Source organism: Athene cunicularia (assembly GCF_003259725.1).
Source record: "Athene cunicularia isolate RWA chromosome 23 unlocalized genomic scaffold, athCun1 chr23_part1, whole genome shotgun sequence".
Classification (NCBI taxonomy): Eukaryota; Metazoa; Chordata; class Aves; order Strigiformes; family Strigidae; genus Athene; species Athene cunicularia.
The window spans coordinates 4,563,997-4,576,496 of record NW_020799130.1 but is presented as its reverse complement, the minus strand read 5'-3'; the positions used below and the strand labels follow the sequence as shown (position 1 = coordinate 4,576,496).

Genomic DNA, 12,500 nt, shown 5'->3' with positions numbered 1-12,500 from the left:
ATCGTTGCCGGAGAAAATGTGTGGACTGATAGGACAGTGGCAAGCATCGCCTGGCACAGGGTGAATCGCGGATGGGCCCCCCTGTACCGAATCCCTGCCAGGCCATGGGGCAGCCGGGTCTCCCATTCCAAAATACACCCCCAGCCAGCGGGAGGGGATTGGGAAGAGAGATCGGAGGTTGGACGATGTGGCAAAGTGGCCTCTTCTGTGTCCGTTCTGAGGGGAGACAGGGAGGTGGAGGAAATTCCTGTTACCAACAGTCCTTAATGCAGGAGAAGTAAGGCAAAAAGGGTGAGTTTGGGGGAGAAAAGCTGCTTTTTAGCCCTGAAAGTGGTTAACCACAGCGAGAAATTGCCTCTGGGTACGATGGCTTTCCCCCCCCACTGCCTTTGGCCAAGGCTTGCCCCAGGCTGGATGCTGGCGGTCGTTCTGCGTCGCGGGGGGTGCAGGGCACCGCGGGGATGTCCCCACACCTGTGACAAGTAGCTGCGTTTGGGAGGTGCCGAGCGCCCTGGGTTGTGTATCGGCAGTGAACCGGTTGGTTTTGCTGCGAGAACGCGCTGCTCGTGGATCGATGAACATCTCGCTGCGCTCCTCGTGCCTTTATTTGTTTGCAGACTCGGAGCCCCAGGGGATGCTCTCCCCAGCACCGATGGCTCCCACCACCTTTTCCCTCTGCAATGGAGCTGTCGGCTCCTCTCCCCACCCCAGTTTCTCCGGAGAGGAAGCACAGGGGGAGGTTCCCCTGAAGGGGCCGAATAATTGAGCAGGGAGAAGGATTCAGGGCTCAAACGGTTCCTTGTGGTGAAGTTCAGTTCCTGATAGGAAACCCCCATCCCCTTCTGGGACTCGGACCTGGCACTGAGGCTGCGGCGCTGCCAGCCCTGCACTGATCCTGCTTCGCCCACAAATGTCAGTACAGCGGTGGGTTATGGCTGTTGGGTGCAGGAACTGGGGTACTGGCATCCTCCCAGCCTTGCGCTGATCCTCTGGGGCTGTAAAAGGCCTTTGTAACCTGGCAGCCGTTGCGCATCAACCTGGGGAGCAGGGTCCTGCCAGCATCACCTCCCTCCACAGGGCTGGGGACCCCTTGGGATGCTGCAGCCGCCGCTGGGTACCAAGGCTTGGGGATATCCTTATGGAAAGGGGAGAAAATGGTCAAGAGCACACGGCAGGGATGGAAGACCCACAAAACCCTAACGTTCCCATCAACACCGGCCGCACGTCTTAACAGCTCCTCCAGCACCGGCCGGCGAGATGCAGGTTATTACGTATTGATCACTGCGGCGCCTGGCCAAGCCGAGCTGCAGGCATGGGCGGCTTCAGACCCCTCTCATCCCGGCGGTCCAGGCTGTATCCCCATCCCTCATCCTCCTGGGATTCCCTGGGATGTCCTTGTCCCATCGCAGCATGGAGCTGGGGGCAGGTTTTGGCTGGAAGTGATGGAGCGTTGGGGGTTGAGTGGGGTGAAAATATTCTGCCCGAATCTCATGGGGATGCTCAGAGGGGCAGAGGGGCTCAGGATGGGCCCCTTGGTGTCTTTTTTTCTCTTCCCCCCATTTGAAAGCAGCTATTTATTTAAATTTTCAAAATATGTACGTAGCAGCCTGGAAAACTGGAAAGGCAAAGTTGGCAGAGAGCAGCCCTGGTCATATTTAAACAGGACATTAAACCCCAAGTGGTTTATTAATAAGATTAATAACAGCTCCCATGTGCTTGGCTGGGAAATTTCAGACGTCTTTGGTTTTTGCTCTGCGGCAGAAGATTTGGGGGAGAAAAAAACAATTGCCCAAGCACTGTTTTGCCTGCACCCAGATAGGAGTGGTGGGGCAGGATGTGGCCCCCCCTCCACCCATCCCTCCCACCCCACCCTGATGAGGATCATATGCCAGAACATTTTGCTTTATTATTTAATCGTGATTTTTACAGCCAGTTGCCTCTGCACTGGGGTGGGAGATGCTGCAGAGATCTGCTTTGGGGTGGTGTTCCCCCCTTCCCCATCAGGGATCACCTGCTGGGAGCCCACAGGGAGCTGGGGGGCTCAGCATGGGTGTTGGGGGTTTTGGCACATCCTGGCAATGCTGTGGGGTTTAGGAAGCAGGAGCTTTGAGGGGGAGATGCTGGAGGGCATGGAGTGGGTTTTGAGGGGTACATTTGGGCTGCTCTGATGCCCCAAAGCATGCACAAGTATTTGGGGGGCTGTGGGGGGACCTCACTGGAGGAGAGAACCCCATGCAGTGATGCTGGGGGTAGTTTCTGCCCCCACTGCTCCGGTCCTTGTGTGATCTCACGTGGCCTCTATCGGTTTGTGGCTTGAGGCAACACGTGAATCAAGAAAATCCTCCCGTGTCATGTTTTGTGAGCTCTGGAGGGGACCGTGGGGCAGCTGGGGAAGGAGGGTGTCCCACGAGCCCCTCGGGGACCTACGGAGGTCCCCTGGGAACACCCCATGGCAGCTCGGTCCTGTGTTGGCCAGGGGCCACCTGCTGCCACCCCTTCTGGGGGCTGTGGCTGTATAAGGGGGTGCAGGGTCAGGCCTGGACCCCTCCCTAGGCAAACATCTCATCCCTGTAGTCCCCAGACAGGGATCAATCAAGCTGTGGGGGCACAGAATTTTCCAGGGACTATTCCTCCCCCAAAAATCTGCCCCACCACCCTCATCCCTCCCTTCCCCATCAGGGATCGGCTGCTGGGAGCCCACAGGGAGTCAGGGGGGCTCAAGACAGGTTGGGGAGGGGGGGGGGCTTGGCACGTCCTGGTGATGGCAGGGAGGCTTTAGGAAGCGGCAGCTTCGAATGAGGGATTCAGGAGGGTGGGGGGTGGGTTTGGAGGGGTACACAAGTGTCTGGGGGGTTGTGGCAAGTCCGGCTGCATCCCCCCAGGGCTGGTGGGACCCCTGAGCTGAGCTAGGGGCTGTTGGCAGCCCATGGTGGGGACAGTTTGGGAATCCCCCAGACAGGGGACTTCCCACACAGTCCATCACACACGCGTGTGCAAGCTGGTCACGGCGCAGGAGTGGTGCCACATCCTGGCTCTGACTCAGCAGGGGGGACCTGTCCGCTTCGGGGGACGCTGGGGGTGGTGGCACTGCAGCACGGTGTGGCTCCTGGCACTGAGCATCCCTCGGGCACCCCAGGCGTGGTGGTGGCACCAATGGCACTGCAAAGCCATTGGTGCTGGCTGAGCTGTGGGACTCCCGGCGTGGTTGGGTCCCAGCACCCTCATCATCCTCACTGCCCAGACTGGGTGTCATCCAAGCAGGGGACACAGCCACCGTGCCTGGTCTGGAGTTGCAGCCATGCAGGGGACACAGCCAAGGACAGGGTATGGAGCAAGCTCTGAGGGCTGGCCTGCTGCTTGGTTCTCAGGCTAATTACCTTGATTAGGGCTAATTAGCACTCTGGGTTGCTCTGGTCTCTTCCCATAACTGGATCGATAGTGCAGCCCTTTCCCACCACAGGTGCTGGGGCAGAGCCCGGGGGCACCGTGGGTGCTGTGGGGCTGGTGCAGAGCAGCTTTGCCTCCCTCGGTCTCTTGGTGGGGAAGGAAAGCGCAAAGACCTTTGGTGAAGGGATCAGGGAAACCGAAGGGCTGGGGGTGGCCTGGCTCTGCCTCAGAGAGTGTCCCAGTTGGGGCTGGGGGATGCAGGGAGTCACGGGCACATCATGCTGGTGCTGGAGTGGTGTGTCTCTGCCTGGCACCCCGTGCCATTCTGCAGGGACACCCAGGGACAAAACCCCAGCTGGGAAATGTCCCAGAGGAGCGGACGGTGCTTGGAGTGAGAGTGGAGGGTGCTGTGGCTGGAGTGCAGGATGCTTGGGGTCCGCATGCAGGAACGGAGGGTGCTCGGAGTGGGAGTGGAGGATGCTCAGGCAGCGCAGCGAGGGATGCTGAGGCTAACGGGAGCCCCCGGGAAAACCTGTCTGCTTTCTAATTCTGTGCAATAATGGCTCAGATTAATGGTGGTCCTCAGCTATTGCCTGGAAATGTCAAGCTGAGAGTCCTTGTCCCGTCCCCCTCGGGGCTCTCTCCTGCACACACATCCTCTCCCTCCTCCTCCACCCCACCAGTGACAAGGCAGCGCGGTGCTGCTGCTGTGGCCGTGGGGTTCAGCCGGGGTCCCCACTGCCTTGAACCACGTCCCCCAGCCCTGGGGAGTCCTGCCCACCCCCCGGGCAGCTTTGCACAAACCCTTTGCAGGCTCTGATTTGTATTTTCTCTTTTTTCCCCCCTATTTTGGCTCATGAACCACCCCTGTCCCCCTTACCCTCCCTGGGGCCACGACATCCTCATCTGCGCCTCTGGGACCCCCCCTGCTCCTGTCCCTGCTGTCCCCTCCTTTGCTGCCACTTCCAGCCCGTCACCGGCCGGTTGCCAATTCCCTTCGGCAGCTGCTGGGACTCTCAGGCGAAACCATCCTTTCCTGGCCCCTTTTTGTAGCATCTGGTATAGTTTTCCCTCAGCTTGGGGAGGGGGAGACACAACAGGAGCCCTGTGACAGGCACCGGGGTGGCACAGGATTGTCTCCAAGTCCCTGTGGCAGTGTGGGGACCACTGGCAGAGCAGCTGGTGGGGTGGTCAGAGTGCAGCGAGGTTTGGGAGAGTCTGGGGGTGTCTGCTCCCCGGGGCCGGAGATGGCACTGGGGGATTGCTGGAGTGTGGCACATGTCTGTCAGTGGTGACATCCCTCTGGCATCACCACTGGGAGCCCCGTGGCATGGTTACAGCAGCTGGGCTTTGGTGGGGACATTGTGGGGCCAGTGCTGCAGGGCTGGGACCAGGCGTGGAGCTCACGGGGAGTGGGGACAGTCCCCAAAGGGTGGGGGTCCCCCTGCCCAGCCTGGCCGTGCCTCCGGCCCCTCCAGCTCTCAGCTCTGCCACTGCAGCCCTGGACATGGTCACGTCCCTTTGCTCTTTGCTCCTGGGGGACATGCAGGGTATCACCATCGCTTTCTCCTGGGAGGAACACGGGGCAGAGCCCGGAGGGAAGGGGAAGCACGTGTAGGATCAGCGCCAAGACCTCGTTTATTCCCTCCTGGGAATTTGCATCATGTCTCAGACTTGGTGGCTCCAAACAAGGATTTAATCTGGCAGCAGCAGGCTGATGTTGTTATGACCTGCTCGATAAACACCAATTGATTATTAAAGGCTCTATTTATATATTTTTAAATTTTTTTCCCCCCCTGAAGCTCAACAGTTGTGTGGATGACGGTGAGTGGAGGCTGGGGCAGGTCCCTGCAGTCCCTTCCAGTGTGAGGGGGAGAACATCCCTGCACCATGCCTGGGGCCCCCAACCTTCCTCAGGCTGCACCTCACCAGGTTTTCAGGCAGCCCCTTGTAGGGCTGATGCTCCTTAAGCCCAGCCTGGGTTTGGCCCTGGGCTGCAGGGCTGAGCTCAGGACTGGGGATGGTCAGGGTGCTGGCAGTGCCCGCGCCTGGTGCTAAGGACGGCTGGTCTGGGAAGCGCAGGCAGGAGATGCGATGGAAAATTTGGGGTGTCTGCCTGGAGTTCTGGTGGGTGTCAGGGGCTGTATTTAGGGATACCCTCACCCATTTTGGGCTGGTTTACGCCCCATCGATGCAGGTCCTCCCCATCATCCCATGAGCACTCCCACCCCACTGTCCAGGAGATGGGTGCTGCCCCCAGCTTTGGCACCCACAGCGTGCTGCTGCCCCAAACCAGCCCCGCTTCTGGGTGCACCCGCAGCAGGGATGAGAATTTCCATCTCAAAATTTGGGGGGAAGATCCAGCCCAGCAGCACCCATGGCCTGGACACAGGGCCGATTCTCCCACCACCTCCTGTTGTCCCCCATGGGAAATGGGGCTCAGGGGCTCTCCCTGCTCCATCTTCTCCTCTGCCAGGGGGGAAAGCCAACCCCACTAATGACCCCGACCCTGCTAACGACATCACCTCCTGCCTCGCAGCAGCCCCAGGCCCTAATTATTTTTAATCAAGCCCCCCTCAAAGAAGGAGGTGTGTGGTGGCCAGGCCAGGGAGGGTCCCGCGGGGAGGTGGCACTTGCCAGACAAAGCAAACCCAGCCCTAACAAAGGAGCTTGAATTATACATGGGGTGCGGGCTCGCTGCTTTCCTGGCAATTAGCAGCAACCTCATTAGCTGGGTCAATGGTGGGGTTAGTGCCCCCCACCCAGCAGAGAAGTGGATGGAGTAGGGGGACACGGGGAGAGCCCCAGAGCCCCATTTCCCATGGGGGCACCCATGGCAGGACCCCAGGAAGTGGTGGGAGCATCAGTCCTGTGTCCAGGCCATGGAGGGGGTCCAATGTGGGGACTCCAGGAGGCCCCCCCCAGTCCTTTGTCTAGGCCATGGGTGCTGCTGGGTTGGGTTTTCCCCAAACATTTTGATACAGAAACCCTCATCCCTCCTGTGGGTGCACCCAAAAGGGGGGATGGCTGGGGGCAGCAACCATCACCTGGCTGACAAAGCCATCCCATGTGGTTATGGGTGAAAAAACAGGTTTTTGGGGAAAATCAGTTGCCCTAGTGTGGGACTGGCCTCAATGCCAGGGGGCTGGGCTCATGTCCCTGTTGGATGCAGGGCACTGACAGCTGTGCTGGCCTTGCTACAGGGCTTGGGATGTTTGGGGGGGGCATCGTCCCCCTGCTCAGCCGTGGTGTTGTCCCCCATCACGACATCCCAGTGTCACACCTTATCATCAACAGCCGCAGCCGAGCAGAGCGGGAAAGCCCCGGGGCAGACGCTGGGCTGGAGCTGCCCCCGGGAGCTCCTCAGCTACCACCGTGCACCAAAGGGGCTCATAAAAAGCAACCCCAAAATCCACCCCTCCAAATGCGGTGGGTATAGAAAGAGGATGAACCAATTAATAAAAGCAATTTTTATGGATGTTTAAGAAGTCTCTAATGAGCTCCCATCCGCAGCAGCTGCTAATCGCTGCATTTAATAATGTGCCGGTGGTCACAGCACGCTCTGCTAAGGCGCCTTATTAAATCCTCTCTGTGATGAATGGGAAAGGTATCGGTGGGTTTTACAGCACCGGCTCTTTTGATAAAGGAATTGTTCAAAATACTCAGGTTTCTGGTTTTATTAGGATGGTGCATCCCTTTGGATGCCTCCTGATAGGCCGGGTTGCAGCCGTGCTGGGTGCAGATGGGTGGGGTGACGGCAGCAGGCGGGTGCTCTGCTCCCGTGGGATCACAGCCCTGGGCTGACCACGGCCCCGCTGCTGGAGCAGAATCACAGAATCCCAGAATCATCTGGGTTGGAAAAGACCTTGAAGCTCCTCCAGTCCAACCATGACCCTCACCCTGACCATTCCCAACTCCCCCAGATCCCTCAGTGCTGGCTCAGCCCGACTCTTCAACCCCTCCAGGGATCCCGGGGACTCCCCCCTGCCCTGGGCAGCCCATTCCAACGCCCAACAGCCCCTTCTTCACAGAAATCCTTCCTCAGAGCCAGCCTGACCCTGCCCTGGGCAGCTTGAGGCCATTCCCTCGGGGCCTGGCGCTGGGGCCTTGGCTCCAGAGACTCATCCCCCCTCTCTGCCCCCTCCTGGCAGGGAGTTGCAGAGGGCCAGGAGGTCTCCCCTCAGCCTCCTCTTCTCCAGACTGAACCCCCCCAGTTCCCCCAGCCGCTCCCCAGCAGACCTGTGCTCCAGACCCTGCCCCAGCTCCGTTGCCCTTCTCTGGCCACGCTCGAGTCATTCAATGGCCTTTTTGGGGTGAGGGGCCCAACACTGAACCCACTCATTGAGGGGCGGCCTCCCCAGTGCCGAGCACAGGGGAGCAGCGAGGGTCCGCTCCCAACCCTGGCCACAGTGACAGTGATGGGGATAGGGAGAATTTAAGGAAAATGCTGGATGGGATCATTATTAAATCCCTCACTAGGTAATGAACAGTACTAATGATGTCCTGCACAGGTCTTTTCTCTTAAAGCACCCTGAAAAGCATCGTAGGTGCTTGGGGAAACAGCCAAATCCCTTCCATGGTGCTCACTGCCAGCCCTGGCTGCCCGGGTGCTTTTATATTCAGCCCACGGGAAGATTTATCTTTGCCTCACCAGCCTCATGGGTGCCTCAAGTGTCTTGTCCTTGGGAGGTGCTGGGATGAGGGACACATCCAGCCAGGAAGAGACCCACAAACTCCTCCAGGAGCTTGGGATCATTCTTCAGTATAGAAATAAGAATAAATCCCCAATTCTCCAAGAAACTCTGACCCATGAGGGTTTTGTTCACTGGGGATGAGTGCAGGCATGACAGCCCTGCCTGCGGCGGGAAGCAATGCCCCTCACCAGGCATGGTGGCTGCCTGCAGGTTGGGGAATCACCCTGAGAAGAGGGAAACCCATGGGGTTTATCATATAAATCCCTTTTGTGTTGGCAGCTGCCTTTTCGTGGTCTGCTGGACAGCTGAATCTCTTAAACCTGCATCTCAGGGTGGGTTTATCCTGTACTTTAAGGCTAAAGAATTGGATAAGTGCTGAAGAAACACTCACATTTGCAGGGCTCGGTGGGTGCACCCAGTCACCCCTGGGTACCACCTCTGGATGCCCCTTTCATCCATCCAGGATGCAGGAGCATCCCCTCTTCCTCCAAAAAGCTCTACCCTCCCATAAAAATAAATATTTTGGGAGCCACGCGTGGTTTCGCCTCCCCACCGGCTGCTGCTGGCTGCTCCTTTCGCAGTGGCATCACTCCGAGGGATTATTTTTGCTCCCCGGCTCATTAACGGGGTTGTTACCAGGCAGATTTCCTCACCCGATTTTCTTCTTCCCAGCCTGCGGGTCGTGGGAGGAGGGACTGCTGGTTTCCATAGCAATGCGCTTGGCTTTAATCAGTATTTCTTTCCTGGGAGAATTGATTACGAAAGGTGTCACTAAATAAGTCAGTAAATTGGATTTTTTTTAATATTTTTTTTTCTCCCCTCTGTCGGATTATATTAACGGTGTCTTTGAGGCGCCATTTGAGATCTGGGGGAAATTACCTTTTGCTTTTCGCAGATGTCAGTCTAAAGAACTTAACCCGGAGAATTAGCATCGAAATTGCCTGCGGCTTAATCCTTGTCCAAACAGGCTTGGCCACTGTGGGCTGGTGGGGGCATCTTGGCCAGGATCCATCCCGTCCCACCCAACACAGCGTCCAGTGTGTTTTGCAAAGTTTTGGAGATGGGATTGTCCTGCTCCTCCTCTTTCCAATGGCCAAAAATTGCTTTTCCTGGAGTGGTTGGCTCCGGCTCACTGCCCATCCTTGTCCGGCCCCAGCATTTATCTGTGTCTCACCCCCAGAATTTATTTAGGGGGACACGATCCCTATATCTCTCCTGGTTTCCCATCTTGTTTGCCGTACCTATGTGCCCCCCAAATTTAAGCCCAAGATCACCCAGATTTAAGATGCAAATCCCTCAATTTTAAACCCAAGATCCCTCAAATTTAAGCCTAAAATCTCACAGATCTAAGCCCAAAGGTCCCCCAAATTTAAACCCAAGGAATGTCTCCCAAATTTAAGACCAAGATGCCCTAGATGTAATCCTCAAATCCTCCAGATGTAAAATGAAAATCCCTCAAATTTAAGCCCAAGATCTCCAGTCTTAAACCAAAGATCCCTCAAATGGAAATCCAGGATGTTCCAAATTGAAGCCCAAGATCACCTAGCTGTAAACCCCAAATATTCCAGATTTAATCCCAAGATCCCCCAGATTTAAGACCTGTCTCCCCCCACCCGGGCTGGAGTGGAGCAGGGTCAGTCCTCCCCAGTGGTGTGTTGATGGCTCCATCGTTACTGAGCACCGAGCACCTGTGGGGCTCTTCCTCACCCCGTTGATGGGGGGACAAGGGGTTGGTGAGCGGTGGGGTCCCCGCGGGTGGCAGGGGATGTCCCCTCCATCACTACGTCCCACAGGCAGTCTGGCACCAGAGGAGATGCTGGCTGGTCTGGGTGCCAGAGGTGCTCTGCCAGGGTCAGGGATGTGGCTCCACTCGGCATCGCCAGACTTGCAGGGAGAAATCCCCCTGCTCTGAGTGATTCCCCATTTACTCAGGGTTTTTTTAGGGTTTTGTGCTCCATTTTAATTAATTCTCAGCCTCTCAGTGACCATGCTGCTAATGTGCTTTCTGCTGCGAGTCTCCGGCGTGATGACAAGCCACGGCTCGTTGTGGCTAATTGAGGCACGTGATTAATCCCAATTTTCTTTACCCGAAAGGCTGTTTGTTGAAGCTGGCTTTCATGGGTGATGTTTGCTGATGGTTTGGAGACAGCTGAGCCAGGACAGGGGGATGGGATGGGATGGGATGGGATGGGATGGGATAGGATGGGATAGGATGGGATGGGATGGGAAGGGAGGAGATTGATGGGTATGATGGATGGGATGAGATGGGATGGGATGGGATGGGATGGGATGGGATTGATGGATAGGATGGATGGGATGTGTGAGAGGGGTGGGATGGGATGGAGGGACAAGACAGCAGGCTCCCCTGTTCACGCTCCATTGCAGGCACACATCAGGTTATTCAGGCATGGCATGGGGCTGTACAGCCCCTTCACTTCCCCCTCTGCTTCCAGATGGATTTGCTCCAACCCGCAGCCTAACTTCTCTATTTGTGGCTGCCTGGGGCAGTGTGGCCAGATTCTGCCCCTGGGTCCCATCGGTCTCCTGTGCCCATTCCTCCTGCAGCCCTGTACCACTGGCCATTGCCCATGTTTCTTCTCTTGATTTCTCTTTGTGGACTAACTTAGGCTAAAAGTTGTAATTAAGAAAGATACAGTTCTAATCCCACCTATCCTTGTCAACCCAGCAGTCCCAGCCCTGCTTCTGCAGGTTTGGAACAGCTCTCAACCTGGTGTCCTCATGGCACAGCCTTTCTCCAGGGCTTGACCTTCTGGTCTTCTCCACTGTGCCTCAGTTTCCCCACAAGACCTGCTCTGATGGAGCTGGTCACCCTGACCAAGAGAGCAAATACTGTGTGTTGTGATGCTGAGCAGGGCCGGGCAGGACTTATCTCATTTTTCAGGTAAACTGAGGCAGAGCACAGCAGCACCTGGGTAATGCAGGATCAGCCCTTCCCCAGCCATCACCGTGACCTTGGTGCTTCAACCCTGCAGGTGTGAAAGCACCTCAACCTGATGGGAATGCGGGGCTGTGTCCCACTAGGGTTGCAGCCTCATGCCTCAGTTTTCCCTGATGGAAAGTGCCACTGGGCACTGCTGCTGTCCCCGGTGCACATTTTCCCCTCAGGGACACTGCTGGCACCTTCTTACCCCATCCCATTAGTGCCACCACCCCATGTCCTCCCCACCAAGGGGACCCCAGGGGTCCTGCGTTGTTTCAAGGTCATTTGCAAGGTCAGGCTGGGTGGCTGCAGAGCGGCACAAGCTCAGGTTTAACGGGATCATCCCGGCTCCCTACTGTGAGGGTGCTGAAATGGGTTCACGGCTCCTGAGCAGTTCCCAGGGGGATGGAGCAATTCCCCGTGGGAATGGAGCCTGTCGTGCGGAAAGGCATTGCTCCAGAGCCAACCTCTGATGGGCAAGCGGGGAATTGAGCTGCTTCGATTTCCTCGGCTTTCTCTCGGCATGGAAATGTTTCCTTGCTGGGAGGCAAAAGAAAGAAAAAAAGTCTTGTCTCAGCGTTTATAGGACGGTGCAAATAATAGATGCAATCTTGTATTAAAGTTAAATAGATATAATATTGTGTTAGAGTTAAACCTGCCTGCTTGTGGGGAAATTTGAAATCTGTGCTGTTTGCTGGAAAAAAACACCCTAACAAAATTCCTCTGGGGGTAATGACCCACTGCAGGTCCTTGCCAGGGATGTCGGAGCCAGCAAGAGCCAAATCTACTCAAAACTTGAAGTTTTGGGAGCGGATGGGCCCAGCGGTGGCTCAGGGTTTTGTTTTAGCAGATGTAAATCAGGAGGAGGCAGGGGTGGTGATGGAGCATCCCTTTCTGCGTGGGAACAGCCACTGCCCCGGGTTTCGGTGTTCCTGGCACCTCAGAGCACTGTGAAGGTTTGGGGGGAGTCTCCCCGTGCCGTGCCTCAGTTTCCCTTCTCTACGATGGAGCCAAAAGAGGAGGGGGCTGGGTTTAATCTGCCTTGTGCAAAGGGCACTTCGCAACCCTTGGGCTACATTTAGGGGATTTTGGTATTAGTAGTATTATTAGTATTACAGCTGCTGGCCACCCCAAGGCAGCGTTTCCCAGCCCTCCTGGCATGGACCCCCCGGGAATGGATGGATGGATGGATGGATGGATGGATGGATGGAGCCAGGGGCATGGATCTGGGGTGCAGGGCTTGGAGGGGACCCAGCCCTAGGGGTGCTGGGGCCTCGCAGGGTCCTGGGGATGGGTGCAGCCGGTGACCTCGCACCCAGGGGTGCACCCGCCCTGGGCCGTGTCCAGCCCAAGGAGCAGGTTGCCGGCAGCAGGCTCCTGGGGCGAAGCGTCTAGACAAGCGCATCCAGCCAGGGCTGCCGCCGCGTTCCCATGGCAACGCTGCCGGATGCGGCGAAATGAAATAAATAACCGGGGAT

General features: G+C 57.0%; 1 protein-coding gene across 2 annotated transcripts in view; it reads left to right on the top strand.

Moving 5' to 3' along the window:
- Positions 1-8,286: 8,286 nt before the first annotated feature.
- The window catches only part of NKAIN1 (sodium/potassium transporting ATPase interacting 1), a 25,926-nt gene continuing 21,712 nt past the window's right edge, over positions 8,287-12,500 (top strand). For both annotated transcript variants that reach the window (XR_003399899.1, XM_026863389.1), the window contains exons 1-2: positions 8,287-8,291; positions 10,904-10,906. The gene's annotated coding sequence lies outside the window, so the exon portion shown is untranslated. The remainder of the gene's footprint in view (positions 8,292-10,903; positions 10,907-12,500) is intronic.